Source organism: Chrysemys picta, chromosome 10 (assembly GCF_011386835.1).
Source record: "Chrysemys picta bellii isolate R12L10 chromosome 10, ASM1138683v2, whole genome shotgun sequence".
Classification (NCBI taxonomy): domain Eukaryota; kingdom Metazoa; phylum Chordata; order Testudines; family Emydidae; genus Chrysemys; species Chrysemys picta.
In genome coordinates this window covers 64,649,966-64,663,030 of record NC_088800.1, presented here as the reverse complement: position 1 = coordinate 64,663,030, position 13,065 = coordinate 64,649,966, and the positions used below count along the sequence as shown (strand labels likewise).

General features: G+C 44.9%; 1 protein-coding gene across 6 annotated transcripts in view; it reads right to left on the bottom strand.

Moving 5' to 3' along the window:
* The window catches only part of ATF7IP2 (activating transcription factor 7 interacting protein 2), a 63,192-nt gene that overhangs the window by 44,318 nt on the left and 5,809 nt on the right, over positions 1 to 13,065 (bottom strand). Inside the window, exon 1 of one of the 6 annotated variants that reach the window (XM_042861613.2) lies at positions 9,143 to 9,862. The exons of 4 other annotated variants lie outside the window; for them this stretch is intronic. The gene's annotated coding sequence lies outside the window, so the exon portion shown is untranslated. Of the gene's footprint in view, positions 1 to 9,142; positions 9,863 to 13,065 lie in introns of those variants that run through there. One more of the 6 variants, XM_042861616.2, reaches the window with a different exon arrangement.

Here is a 13,065-nt window from a genome sequence, read left to right as displayed (position 1 = left end):
TTTCTAATAATACTGTTAAACCAAACAACTCACTACAGCCTTACCTTTTAGATCTTAGTTCCTCTTTGCTGCTCACACATTGGGCACGTTACCCCGGATTTTCTTAACACAAAAGTATGGTACCTTATATTTTCCTATCTCCAGGTGGATTCAAGAAATAAATCAATGGGGACACAGCTCTTCTGTCTGATAAATGATTGGTACAAAACAAGAGTGCTTTCACCCAAAAATCTTTTTTATTGAGTCTAAAGCACACATCTAAAATAGCAATAGTCTAGAGAAACCCAGATATAGCAACCCAAAGTCCGAGATGCTATTGAATGGTCAGTGGCAGGTTTTTGGTGGCCAGCCTTCCTCCTAGCCGCTGGGGAGTTGGATGGCAGCCTCTTAGCTCAGAGAAAAGCTCTCCGAACTTCTCCAAAATTACTCACTGACTAATCTTTTTATAGGTTGCTCAAAACAAAGCTAATAACTCATAGTAACCCCTTGCTAACAATTTTCCTAACATCAGCAAGCAACTCCTAATCATAAAATCAGTAAAAACTCAGAATCAGTAACACCCAAATCCAAGATCAGCCATCCACGCTTCCACCCATTCTCATGAGTCTTCCAATTTTACTTTCCATCCTTATCAGCAAAACTGCAACTATTTCATATGCTTATATAACCCCCCCCCCCCCCCCCCCCCAGAGAAGGAAGACATCCGCGATGGACCCTGGGCTGTGATTCATGAAGGAGCAGAACAATTGACATTTTCTGTTGCTGCGAGTGGCGAACAGGTCTATCTGGGAAGAGCCCCAGATTGAGCTCGCTATGTCCGGCCAGAGGGACCACTTGTGGCCGTGAAAGGTCCGGCTGAGACTGTCTGCCAGCTCGTTCTGCACTCCTGGGAGGTACAACGCCTGCAGGTGTATCGAGTGCTCTACACAGAAGTCTCACAGCGCGAGGGCTTCCCGGCACAGGGGAGAGAAACGTGCACCCCCGCCCCCCAGTTGGTGATATAGAACATTGCCGAGGTGTTGTCCGTGAGGACTGAAACACATCTACCTGCTATGTGGGTTTTGAAAACCTGGCATGCCAGGCACACCGCTCTCAGCTCTCTGACATTAATATGCAGAGCAAGGTCCGCTTGAGACCAGAGGCCTTGACTCCTGAGGGCTCCTAGATGAGCTCCCCAGCCTGGATCCAAGGCATCTGTCACCAATGAGAGAGATGGCTGATGGCTGGCAAAAGGCACTCCCACACAATCCACTTGCGGGCCGAGCCACCACAGAAGGGAGTTCAACACCGGGTGGGGCAGGGTTATGATGCTGTTCAGAGTATCCCAGGCTGGCCGATACACCGACACCAGCCAAGACTGGAGTGGGCGAAGTCTGAGTCTGGCATGCTGCACTACGTAGGTGCACGCAGCCATGTGCCCCAGCAGTTTCAGGCAGTTCCTTGCTATGGCCGTGGAGAACTGAGGCCCCATATAATGTCCCCCAGTGAGTGAAACCTGGTTTCCGGGAGGTATGCCCCTGGCTTGAGTTGAGTCTTGGACTGCTTCTATGAACCCTATCCTCTGCACCGGGGACAGAGTGGATTTGGCCTCATTGAGGAGACGACCTAGTTTGAGGAAAGTCCTTCTTATGAAGTCGACCTGATCCTCCACTTAGGCTCTGGAGTGGTCCTTGATCAGCCAGTCGTCAAAGCAAGGGAAAACCTGTATCTGGCGCTTGCGCAGAAACACTGCGACGACTGCCATGCATTTGGTGAACACTCGAGGAGCTGCTGACAGTCCGAAAGGGAGGATGGCAAACTGTCAGTGGCCACTGCTCACAAATTTGAGGTAGCGTCTGTGATGTGGGACTATTGCAATGTGGAAATATGCGTCCTTCAAGTCGAGGGCAGCGTACCAGTCTCCCGGATCCAATGAGGGGATAATGGAGGTTAGCGAGACCATGCGGAACTTGAGTCTCTTTATAAACTTGTTGAGCAGCCACAGGTCCAGGATGGGTCTGAGGTCCCCCTTGGCCTTCGGTATTAGGAAATACCGGGAGTAGAACCTCTTCCTTCCCCCTTAGTTCCTGAGGAGCCTCCTCCACTGCACCCACCGAGAGGAGGGACTGCACTTCTTGAATTAGAAGTTGCTCATGAGGAGGGTCCCTGAAGAGGGACGGGGAAGGGGGCTGGAGGGAGCACAGAATTGGATGGAATATCCCCTCTCTACCGTGCGGAGCACCCAGCGGTCTGAAGTAATTTAGGACCAGGCACGGTAGAAAGGGGGTAGACATGATGAGAAGGTAAGATGGGAAGGATCCACAGTCCGTACTGGTGAGCCATCCTCGACCGCACTTTCAAAAGGATGGCCTAGGCCTGGGCGGAGGCTTGAGCTGGCCAGAGTTTTGCCCCGAGGAGGGATATTGTCTCCTCCTACCACTTCTGCTCCACCTACGCGGAGCGTCCTGGTGGTTCTGCGGCTGGTAAGGCCAAGGGGCAGGCTGAGGCCTAAAATGCCTGTGCTGGGTAGCCGGTGTGTGGAGCCCCAGAGAGCGGAGAATAGCCCTAGAATCCTTCAAACTCTGAAGTCTCTTATCAGTTTTTTTCCAGAGAAGAGGGAGGACCCCTTGAAAGGGAGGTCCTGTATGGTCTGCTGGACCTCGTGGGGCAGTCCAGAGACCTCCAGCCAGGAGCCTTGCCTCATCACCACTCCTGTGGCCAGAGTGTGCGAGGCTGCATCTGCCACATCTAAAGCCACTTGCAAAGAGGCTCATGAGAGTCTTGAGGCAGGAGCTCTGCAAACTTAGCTATCGCCGAGCAGGTGTTATGTCCATAGTGGCTTACAATGGCCTGCTGATTGGCTATGCAGAGCTGCAGGCCCCCGGTCGAATAGACCTTCCTGCCAAATAGTTCCAGCTTTTTGGCGTCCCTGTTTTTAGGGGTGGAGCCTTGGAACCCCTGCCGCTCTCTCTGACTGGCCACATCGACCACCAAAGAGTCTGGGGGATGGGGTGGGTATAAAGGTGTTTGTACCCCTTAGACGTAGGAAATAGCGCCGTTTGGTCTTCTTGGCCATAGGGGTCAGAGAAGTGGGGGTCCCCGCCACAGATTTTTGGACATGTCCATTACTGTCTTAATCAGTAGCAGAGCAACCCTCGATGGGACGGAGGGAGCGAGGATGTCCACAAGAGGGTCCAAGTCCTCCTCCACCTCCTCGGCCTGTATCCCTAGGCTTTGAGCGGCCCACCTCAATAGCTGCTGGAGAACATGATTGTCCTCGAGAGCCGGGGCCATCGATGTACCCGCGACCGCTTCCTCAGGCGAGGACGAGGATGAAAGGACCGGCAACAGACCCTGCTCGCTACCCTCAGCTCCCTTGGGGTCCCTCGGCACATGGTACTTGAGCTACGGTGCCGGTACTGATGGGGGATTCGGCACTGCAGCCAGTACCGGGGCTGATAAGTCTGGCGATGCTGAGCCCAACGGCACTGGCAGGGTCGAAGCTGGAGCCCTCAGCAGCATCGTTGCCTGAAGAGATGGTGCCGGAGCTGGTTGCACCAACAGAGCCGCTCCCTCGGACGACAGTGCTGGTGCTGTCTGTGGCATGAAGGATGCTGAAGACACCAACGCGACCGTGGACTGTGGAGTAGACCCTTGCTCTGGTGGTAAGTCCAGGGTATCCAAAAGGGCCATTGAGCAAACGGCTGCCACTGCTGCGGCCATGGTGCCGGGTATGGCTGGTGACTCCGTCATGACTTGGACCTCCTGCTCCATGATCTGCTGGAGCGATAAGAGTCCACCTCCGATGTCTCAGAGTAGGAGGACCACTGCTCACCAGCGAAGCCAGGGAACAGTGCAGCCCTTCTATCTGTGCGGGCGGTGCCGGGGATGGAGAGCAGTGGGCCATCATGGCTGGTTTGTCCCTGGAGTGGAACGGGGGACAGGTGGTCACCGGCAACTTCTCCTTCCTCTGGGGGGAGGACGGCACCGGGAGGCGCATCAGGTCTGTGGCCACCTCAAACGCATCCGGCGTTGACGGGAGCTGTATGTCCCTCTGGTGACCGAGGAGGGTTAGGGCTCAACTGGACCCCGGCTGGGGCAGGAGTCGACGAGACCATGGGAGGCTGCAGGGAGGGGGCAGTCTGTCTCGATACACTCGTGGATGCCACAGACCCCTTAGGTTTCGAATGAGGTGAACGACCCCTCTCCAGTCCTTAGTTGGTGCTGTTTCGGCCGCTATTGGCGCTGGAGCACTGCGCACCGATGAGGATGTACTCGGTGCCGGTTTGGCTGGTCCTGGGTCGGAGTGTGGCCTCAACGCCGCCTCCACCAACAGAAGTTTTAGCCTCTGTTCCCCGTCTTTGAGGGTTCTCGGACGGAAATCCTTGCAGATGCGGCACTTTTCCTTCTGGTGACTCTCACCAAGGCACCGCAAACAGGAAAAGTGAGGATCACTCTTGGGCATAAACTTGCCACAGTCCTCGCAGAGCTTAAATCCTGGAGACCCACGCATACCCCAGGAGAAGAAATGTTGTTGATGGGGGGGGGGGGGGGGGGGAAGAGACCCCTCCCCCCCAACCAACTAACTACAACTATAAAGAACAACTATTAACTAACTGAGAAACTATATACATGGTATGCTATCAGACACTGCTAAAGTGTTGCTATAGGAGTGAGCGAAGTTCCAGTTAGCTGTCACCGGTGGTAAGGAGGAACTGAGGGGGTGGAGGGTCAGTAGGGCCCACGCCGACACTATGGACGCTGCTAAGGGAAAATCTTCTGGCTGGCATGCATGCAGCGCGCACATACCTGGTTGGAATGGACATGAACAACCACTCAAAGAAGAACCATGTTTATCTTGCCTGCATCTCTTCTTTGTCTTTTTGTCCATATATTGCATATGCCTCTAACACTTCTACCCGCGTTTTGCACTGTTCCTTTTTTACCTTCAGTGCTGCCCATTCATCGATCACTGCCTATGTTCCAGATGTAATCCAAGCATCTTTCTTCTGCACTCTTCAGAGGACCACTACTTCCTCTGCTGTCTCCATACATTTTTCTTCCAGTTTGGTCCTCTGTCTTCCACACTTTTATCAACCTGGTCCTGTAAAACACTGGTACAGTTGCTAAGTGCAATCTGATCTGCATTTCTTTGATTCTGAACTTATCTACAGCTATAACACTAAATAATAATGATCTGAGCCAACATTGCTTCTCTGATGACTGAGACACCCCACAAAAAAATTCCACCTCTTAGATATACACCCAGTTGCATTCACTGGTGATGTCCTTGTGAGACTGTAAAACCTCTTGCTGGAAGAAACTGCCTCTTATCTTTAGAGTGTTTGTACCACAGAGATTTATGAGCCATTATCAGTTCAGATGCCTTCCGCTGTTGAGCTTATCACTCTTTCCAAGTCAACAGAGTTGTTGCCAATTTGTGCACTGAAGTCACCAATCATCAATTTGATGTCATGGTTAGACATGTCATCCAATACATTCTATGAGCAGGTGCAGCAAGTATCCTTTTCAGTATCATCTACTGTGTTTGTTGGTGCACAGACAAGGATTATTGTATATTTGAAAGGCCTTATTTCCAGCTGGCTGGTACTATTCGGTCATTCACTGGCTCCCAAGTCAACACGGTCTTCACTGTAATGTTATGCAGAATAATTCCTATACCTATTTTGTGCATTCCTCCTCATCAATAAGATTATAGTGCCATCAGACACCATCTTGCTACTCTCTGACCTTTTCATCTCACGGATGCAAAGTATCAGATGATATTTTTTCAATTCTCACGTAACATGTGCCAGCTTTCCATATATTCCACGTCCCTATTCTTGTTACAGACTTGGTCTTCAGGATTTGATGTCTCAAGATCTCAGCTTTCATTGAGATGTGACTACTTGGGTTTTGAGCTCTACCTGCACCTACTCCCCTCAACTTTTGGTTTCACTGAACTGTTTCTGGTGCAGTAAGGTTTTACATGAGTGGGTAGCAAACCCAGCTGCAGAATCCTCCTCTTGTATCTGGGCTTGGGTCTGGCATTGTTGCTAATCATGGCAGCTCTTTAAAAAGTAAAATACAAATCATCCCAATTCACAAAATACAGAATGGGATGTTATCGAAAGACTGACAACAAAATAGTAGGTAAAAAACCTACAGTAGAATTTTATCTGTATATTGTTAACATTTATAATTTGCACACAAATTACCTTTTCCCTTCATTTCTCTAATATTCAGTAGAAGTCTCTGTGAGGTCTCAAACTATTAACAGTTTACTATCTTTAAAATAATGTGCTTAAATTTACTTGTATATTACAAAATATCAAAATTAAATTGTGCCATGACTGCCAAATTATTGAATTTTGTGAACAAGGAAGTAAACAAGCATGTTTGTTTTCTAGGGTTTTTCAGTCAAAGTGCATTAAGAAGATTTTACTATGCCGTTCTCTGAACCAGCCCGGACACTGAAAACACCAACAGTACTCAGATACACAGAACTGTTTCCCGCCCAAAAGGCAAGTAGTATTAATGAAGCACAATGCAGAGGACTGGCTGGCCAAAACTGAAATCCCTGTCAAATTTGTAACAATGTGAAATGATGTAAGAGAACGTCCAAAGGGCTGCCTTTATAATTTCATAGAATTTGGGCATCCTTTTCTCAACCCAAGTTGTGGAGAATGCACTTGAGGAACAATCATCAATGGAAGACTTTTTTAGTCCATGCAACATAGATTTTTAATGCAGTCTTATACCAAAAGACACGGAAGTCTCAGAAGCTGTCTATTCCTTGCATCCAACTGTGATGTTCTCTCTGGTGTTATCTGGACCTGTGATCTGCCATGTCACTCCAATCCTTGACTCTGGGAGCCAGCCTTACCCTGCTCTGCTGTGAGAACCCTACTCCTGGGCTGTTGATGCACAGCCTCTGGAATGTAAACTGCTCCTAACTACTTGCAACCGAATGATACTAGCCAGTATCTTCTGTCCCAGACACAACCCTAGGAACCTGCATCTTTGTAGTATCCAGTTATGCCCTCTGGAGGCTGCAAACTTATATAAGTTTGTCAATTTAAAAAAGAAATTGATATGTCCCAGGCTTGTTATCTCAAGGGGAGTCACTGACACACTTCAAACCAAACACACAGCTTCGGGTAGAACAAAAACAAATTTATTAACTACAAAGATAGATTTTAAGTGATTATAAGTCAAAACATAACATGTCAGATTTGGTCAAATGAAATAAAAGCAAAATGCATTCTAAGCTGATCTTAACACTTTCAATGCCCTTACAAACTTAGATGCTTCTCGACACAGGCTGGCTGATTGCTCTTCAGCCAGGCTCGCCCCTTTGATCAGTCGCTTGGTGTGGTGTCTGTAGGTGTAGGTGGAAGAGACAGGAAGAGCATGGCAAATGTCTCTTCCTTTTATCATATACTTTCCTCCCTCTTGGCTCCCCCCCACCCCACCCTTTTAGAGTCAGGTGAACATTACTGAGTCTCTCCAAGCAAGGTTGAGCAATTCCCCAGGTGAGTCATTGCATTGTAGCTCCCTTGCTGGACAATGGCTGTTGATGGGTTGTTTGACACCCCATCAAGGCATTGGTTACTTTCCTTGCTGTTGCCTCTGGGGAGCCAATATCTGGCTGATTCCCCCAACTTACAGCATGTTTCAGTGACAACCGTATTACTCAATTCTCATAACTTCATATGCATTAATGATATATCTATATGGGTAGAGAAATGACTTTCAGCAGATCATAACCTTTCCCCGATACTTTACAAGGCATACTTTATACACAAGATCACGATTATATGAAAATGAGGAATATGGGGATTACAGCACACTCCCCCAAGGTATAGAATGTCACACCAACTCTAAGAAAATCAGGGCACTATCCTGTAATGCTTTACAGAAAGGAGAGGTAGCGTGTTTAGCAGATATGCACAGAGCAGCAATAAGTGGGGCAATACATTCTGGATGTCCTAGCAAAGAGGACTAGTAGGAAAGTCAACTTGCCTATCTGGTTATGTAGGCAGAAGTAGGAGCATCATTTATGCCTCAAAGTAAGTATGATGACCAAGTTACTAGCTAACAACCATGTGACAGCCTAGGACATTTGCAAAGTAGACAGGCAATTTTCTAAAGTTAATGCATATTAGCCAGGTGGGTGGCCACAGACTGTTAGTTGACAACAAATTATTAACTGGTTACAAACCCTAAAAGAATGAGGTGCTCAACTCCCACTTACTTTCAATGGGGTTTGGACACCTAAAGCCCACAGGCTACTCTGAAAATCCCAGCCTAAGAAATTGTATCTCTTTATCCAGAAGACATTCCTCCGCATTTTGCTGTGACAAAGGTAACCACATAAGAGGAATGTGGGGGAGAGGAAGGAAATATTATTCTAGCTCATGCCATTTTAATTCATGACGTAGTATAAATAGGTTATGCCACCTATAAGCAAATCTAGATCTAGACTAAACAGTCATTTTTCAACATGTTAGACAGCAAGTTAAGTTTCAAGGAAGAATAAAGATCCATAGATTCCAAGGATCACCTACTCTGATCTTCTGTCTAACACTGGCCAGAGAACTTTCCAAAAATAATTCCTAGAGCAGATATTTTTAAAAAGCATCCAATATTGTTTTAAAAATGGTCAGTGATGGAGAATCAACCACCACTCTTGGTAATTAACTTGGTAATTAACTGTTCCAATGGTTAATTACCCTTGTTACTCTGAAAATGGATGTAGGGTCCCCATAGAATATAACTAAATCTGTTCTCATTAGGTATGGGTCTCCAGGGTGGCTAAGGAAATACTTGGAAGACATGGATATAGCTTTCCGATAAACGACGGACACAAACAGTCACCTTTTTATTGGTGTAAACATCAATCCCTGACACAATAACCAAAAAACAAATCCCTTAAAATAAATTATAGAGCACCCCAAATAGCAACAACATACAGTTGAGATTATCCTAGGTAGCTGCATCTCACTTCAGATAGCCAATCTTTCACAGGTCACTGAGAGCAGTTCTTATATGTTCTTTAAGGCTTATATATGTAAATTCTTCCCACAATTAACACACATTCATACAACTTTATTAATGCCCTCACACACACATACACACTAACACTATAACAATGACTAACTTTGTCTGACAGACTTTCTCCATTTACTGCCTATGCTGCAATGTCTCTCCTGTGCTCGCTCGCTCTCTGTGCTACTGCACATCTCCAATTAGTGGTGAAGCTGAGTTGGCAACGTTCTGTGCAGGTGATCAGTCTCCACAGGAAGTTGATGGCAGCAGTTCTTCTCTCTCTCTGCTCAACTCCTGTGACAGGTCAAGACTCCCTCTGCTGCTGTTTTTCCAAGAGTATTCTCTTCTTAACTGTCAGCTATCAACTGACACACTGACCTTTATACCATTTCTCAATTCTGTTTTTAGACACATGATATCATCCTACTTGTTTACCTTATTGTGCTGTCAGTTCTATTTTTTAGCCTGCCATTGTTATTTACCTCACAGTGGCATGACCTACTCGATCACTGGTTGTTTCACACCTTTTCCCTCACCAATTTGGTTTTCCTGCCAATTCTATATCTAGTGCTCTGTGACCTGCAGCTTCCATCTACTAATGGAATGACTCTTGCTTATTTAAAATGGAAACCAGGGATCTAGGGATTTTAAAATAGAGTTTCCCTCGTATCGCCCTCACTGTCAATAATTTACGACTGATTTCCAGTCTGAGTTCGTCTAGCTTCAACTTCCAGCCATTTGATTGTGATATAAGAATAGAAAACTGAAGGTGTACTATGACTCACTGAGAGGGTGCTGTATTTTCTCATGGCTTTCTCATAAAAATTCAGCAGGTCACACACACACACACACACACACACACACACACACACACACACAGATCTAAAGAGAATGTTCCTCCTTGAAGGGGAATAGGAGTCAGATAATGTGGCTTCTATTTCCTAGTCTGCCAATTACTTGCTACTTTGACTTGGAAGTCTATATTAGTGACTTAATCTAATGTGTCCATGTTGGAATTATTAATATTTGAAATTAGGGCTGTCAAGCAATTAAAAAAATTAATTGCGATTAATCGCACTGTTAAACAATAATAGAATACCATTAATTTAAATATTTTGGATGTTTTCTACTTTTTCAAATATATGGATTTCAATTACAACACAGAATACGAAGTGTACAGTGCTCACTTTTTATTTATTTTTGATTACAAGTGTTTGCACTGTAAAAAGACAAAAGAAATAGTATTTTTCAATTCACCTAAGTACTGTAATGCAATCTCTTTATCATGAAAGTTGAATTTACAAATATAGAATTATGTACAAAAATACTGCATTCAAAAATATAAAAAATGTAAAATTGTAGCGCTTGCAAGTCCACTCAGTCCTACTCCTTGTTCAGTCAATCGCGTAGTCAAACAAGTTTGTTTACATTTGCAGGAGATAATGCTGCCCCCTTCTTGTTTACAATGTCACCTGAAAGTGAGAACAGATGTTCTCATGGCACCGTTAGCTGGCGTCGCAAGATAGTTACGTGCCAGATGAGCATGCTTCAACCACCATTCCAGGGGACATGCATCCATGTTGATGACGGGTTCTGCTCGAAAATCATCCAAAGCAGTGTGGACCAATGCATGTTCATTTTCATTATCTGAGTCAGATGCTACCAGCAGAAGGTTGATTTTCTTTTTTGGTGGGTCAGGTTCTACAGTTTGGAAGGCATTTCAGATTCTTAAATCTTGGGTAGAGTGCTGCAGCTATCTTTAGAAATCTCACATTGGTACCTTCTTTGCGTTTTGTGAAATCTGCAGTGAAAGTATTCTTAAAATGAACAACATGTGCTGGGTCATCATCTGAGACTGCTATAACATGAAATATATGGCAGAATGTGGGTAAAACAGAGCAGGTGACATACAATTTTCCCCCAAGGAGTTCAGGCACAAATTTAATTAATGCATTTTTTTTTAAACGAGCGTCATCAGCATGGAAGCACGTCGGTTGGAATGGTGGCCGAAGCATGAAAGGACATACAAATGTTTAGCATATCTGGCACGTAAAGACCTTGCAATGCTGGCTACAAAAGTGCCATGCAAATGCCTGTTCTCACTTTCTGGTGACATTCTATATAAGAAGCAGGCAGCATTATCTCCTGTAAATGTAAACAAACTTGTTTGTCTTAGCGATTGGCTGAACAAGAAGTAGGACTAAAGTTTTACGTTGTTGTGTTTTTGAGTGCAGTTAAGTAACAAACAAAATCTACATTTGTAAGTTGCACTTTCAGGACAAACAGGTTGCACTACAGTACTTGTATGAGATGAATTGAAAAATACGATTTCTTCTGTTTACCATTTTTACAGTGCAAATATTTGTAATCAAATTACAACACAGAATACAAGATATATATGAAAATGTAGAAAAACATCCAAAATATTTAATAAATTTCAATGGGTAGTCTCTTGTTTAACAGTGCGATTAAAACTGCGATTAATCGTGATTAGTTTTTTTGAGTTAATCGTGTGAGTTACCTGTGATTAATCAATAGCCCTACTTGAAATTGATATTAATATGGGAAATCACCAAACTCTAATGTAACCATAAATTCCTTTGTTAAATCCAATTGCTCTAAACATGCCCCCAACGCCTAAATAATAAGCAATTTACTACATCCAAACAGTAATAAAACATTTATAAGCATTTGATCAAGATACTTACAAACAGCCTAAACCCAGGGCTGCTTAGATCCATATTGGTTGGCTCCCAAACAGTCAGGTAGGTATTAGCAATGAACCCTTTAAGAATTTACTTTTTATACCCTTTAACAAATGATGTCATTGCCAATTACTGGCTTCAACTAAAAACCAATGTGAGACAAATAACCTTTATTTCTAATCTTAATCCAGATAAGATTTACAACCTCCTTTCTTCCCAAGGCCTTTCCTCCCTATCTCTTCCCCTCCTTTTTGCTGACCAACAGAACAGTAGGAAAGTTTGTGCTTGTTTCTTTTAAGACCGTTTTTATTTGTCTTGTTACTGTAGATCTTTATTTTACTAGTTACTTTTTGAACCAACATCCTTCCCACACTGCAAGTAATACTACTTATTATTATCTCGGCTTTCTTTTACTTGCTGATTGGGGCTTTCCCCTTACAAGCCACAAACAATAAGCAGACATTATTTTCTTAACCAAATTTAAGATAACTTTAATTCTTTTAATTTCATAACTATCCTTAGAGTCAGTTTCTCCATCTGTTAGGATATGGAATAATAATATCTAGTCACTTCAGAAGAGTTTGTAAAGTACAGAGATCAGGGAGATGAAAGGCACTACAGGAATGAAAAGTATTTTTAAGAGTGGAAACCAATGTACACCTGTTCTTACATAAACATGTGTTATGGTGATTGCATGGCAATTATTAAAACATTTCACAGGCTCTTCTGGAATAGGCTTACATGAGACGTTTTGTTATCTAACACTCCAAATTGTAGTCTAATCAACTTCAAGTGCTACACCTGCTGCTGAGCCCCTGTCAATTTTAGTCATTTGAAAACCACATTTTTAATTTCCTCATTCTGTGGAAATCCTATGCACACATGTTGACACATCTGTTAACTAACCAACTATCTATGGCAGTGCTGCTCAAAGTCAGGCCGCCGCTTGTTCAGGGAAAGCCCCTCGCGGTCCAGACCGGTTTGTTTTCTTGCCGCGTCCGCAGGTTCGGCCGATCGCGGCTCCTACTGGCCACAGTTTGCTGCTCCAGACCAATGGGGGCTGCGGGAAGCGGCGCGGGCTGAGGCCCTTCCCACAGCCCCCATTGGCCTGGAGCAGCGAATCGCGGCCAGTGGAAGCCGCGATCGGCTGAACCTGTGGACGCGGCAGGTAAACAAACCGGCCCGGACTGCTGGGGCTTTCCCTGAACAAGTGGCGGACCGGCTTTGAAAAGCACTGATCTATGGGGATGGGGAGGGAAATCATTGAAACTAAGTATACATAAAGTACTGTCAAAAGCAAAAATACCAAAATAAAATAAAATAAAATAAA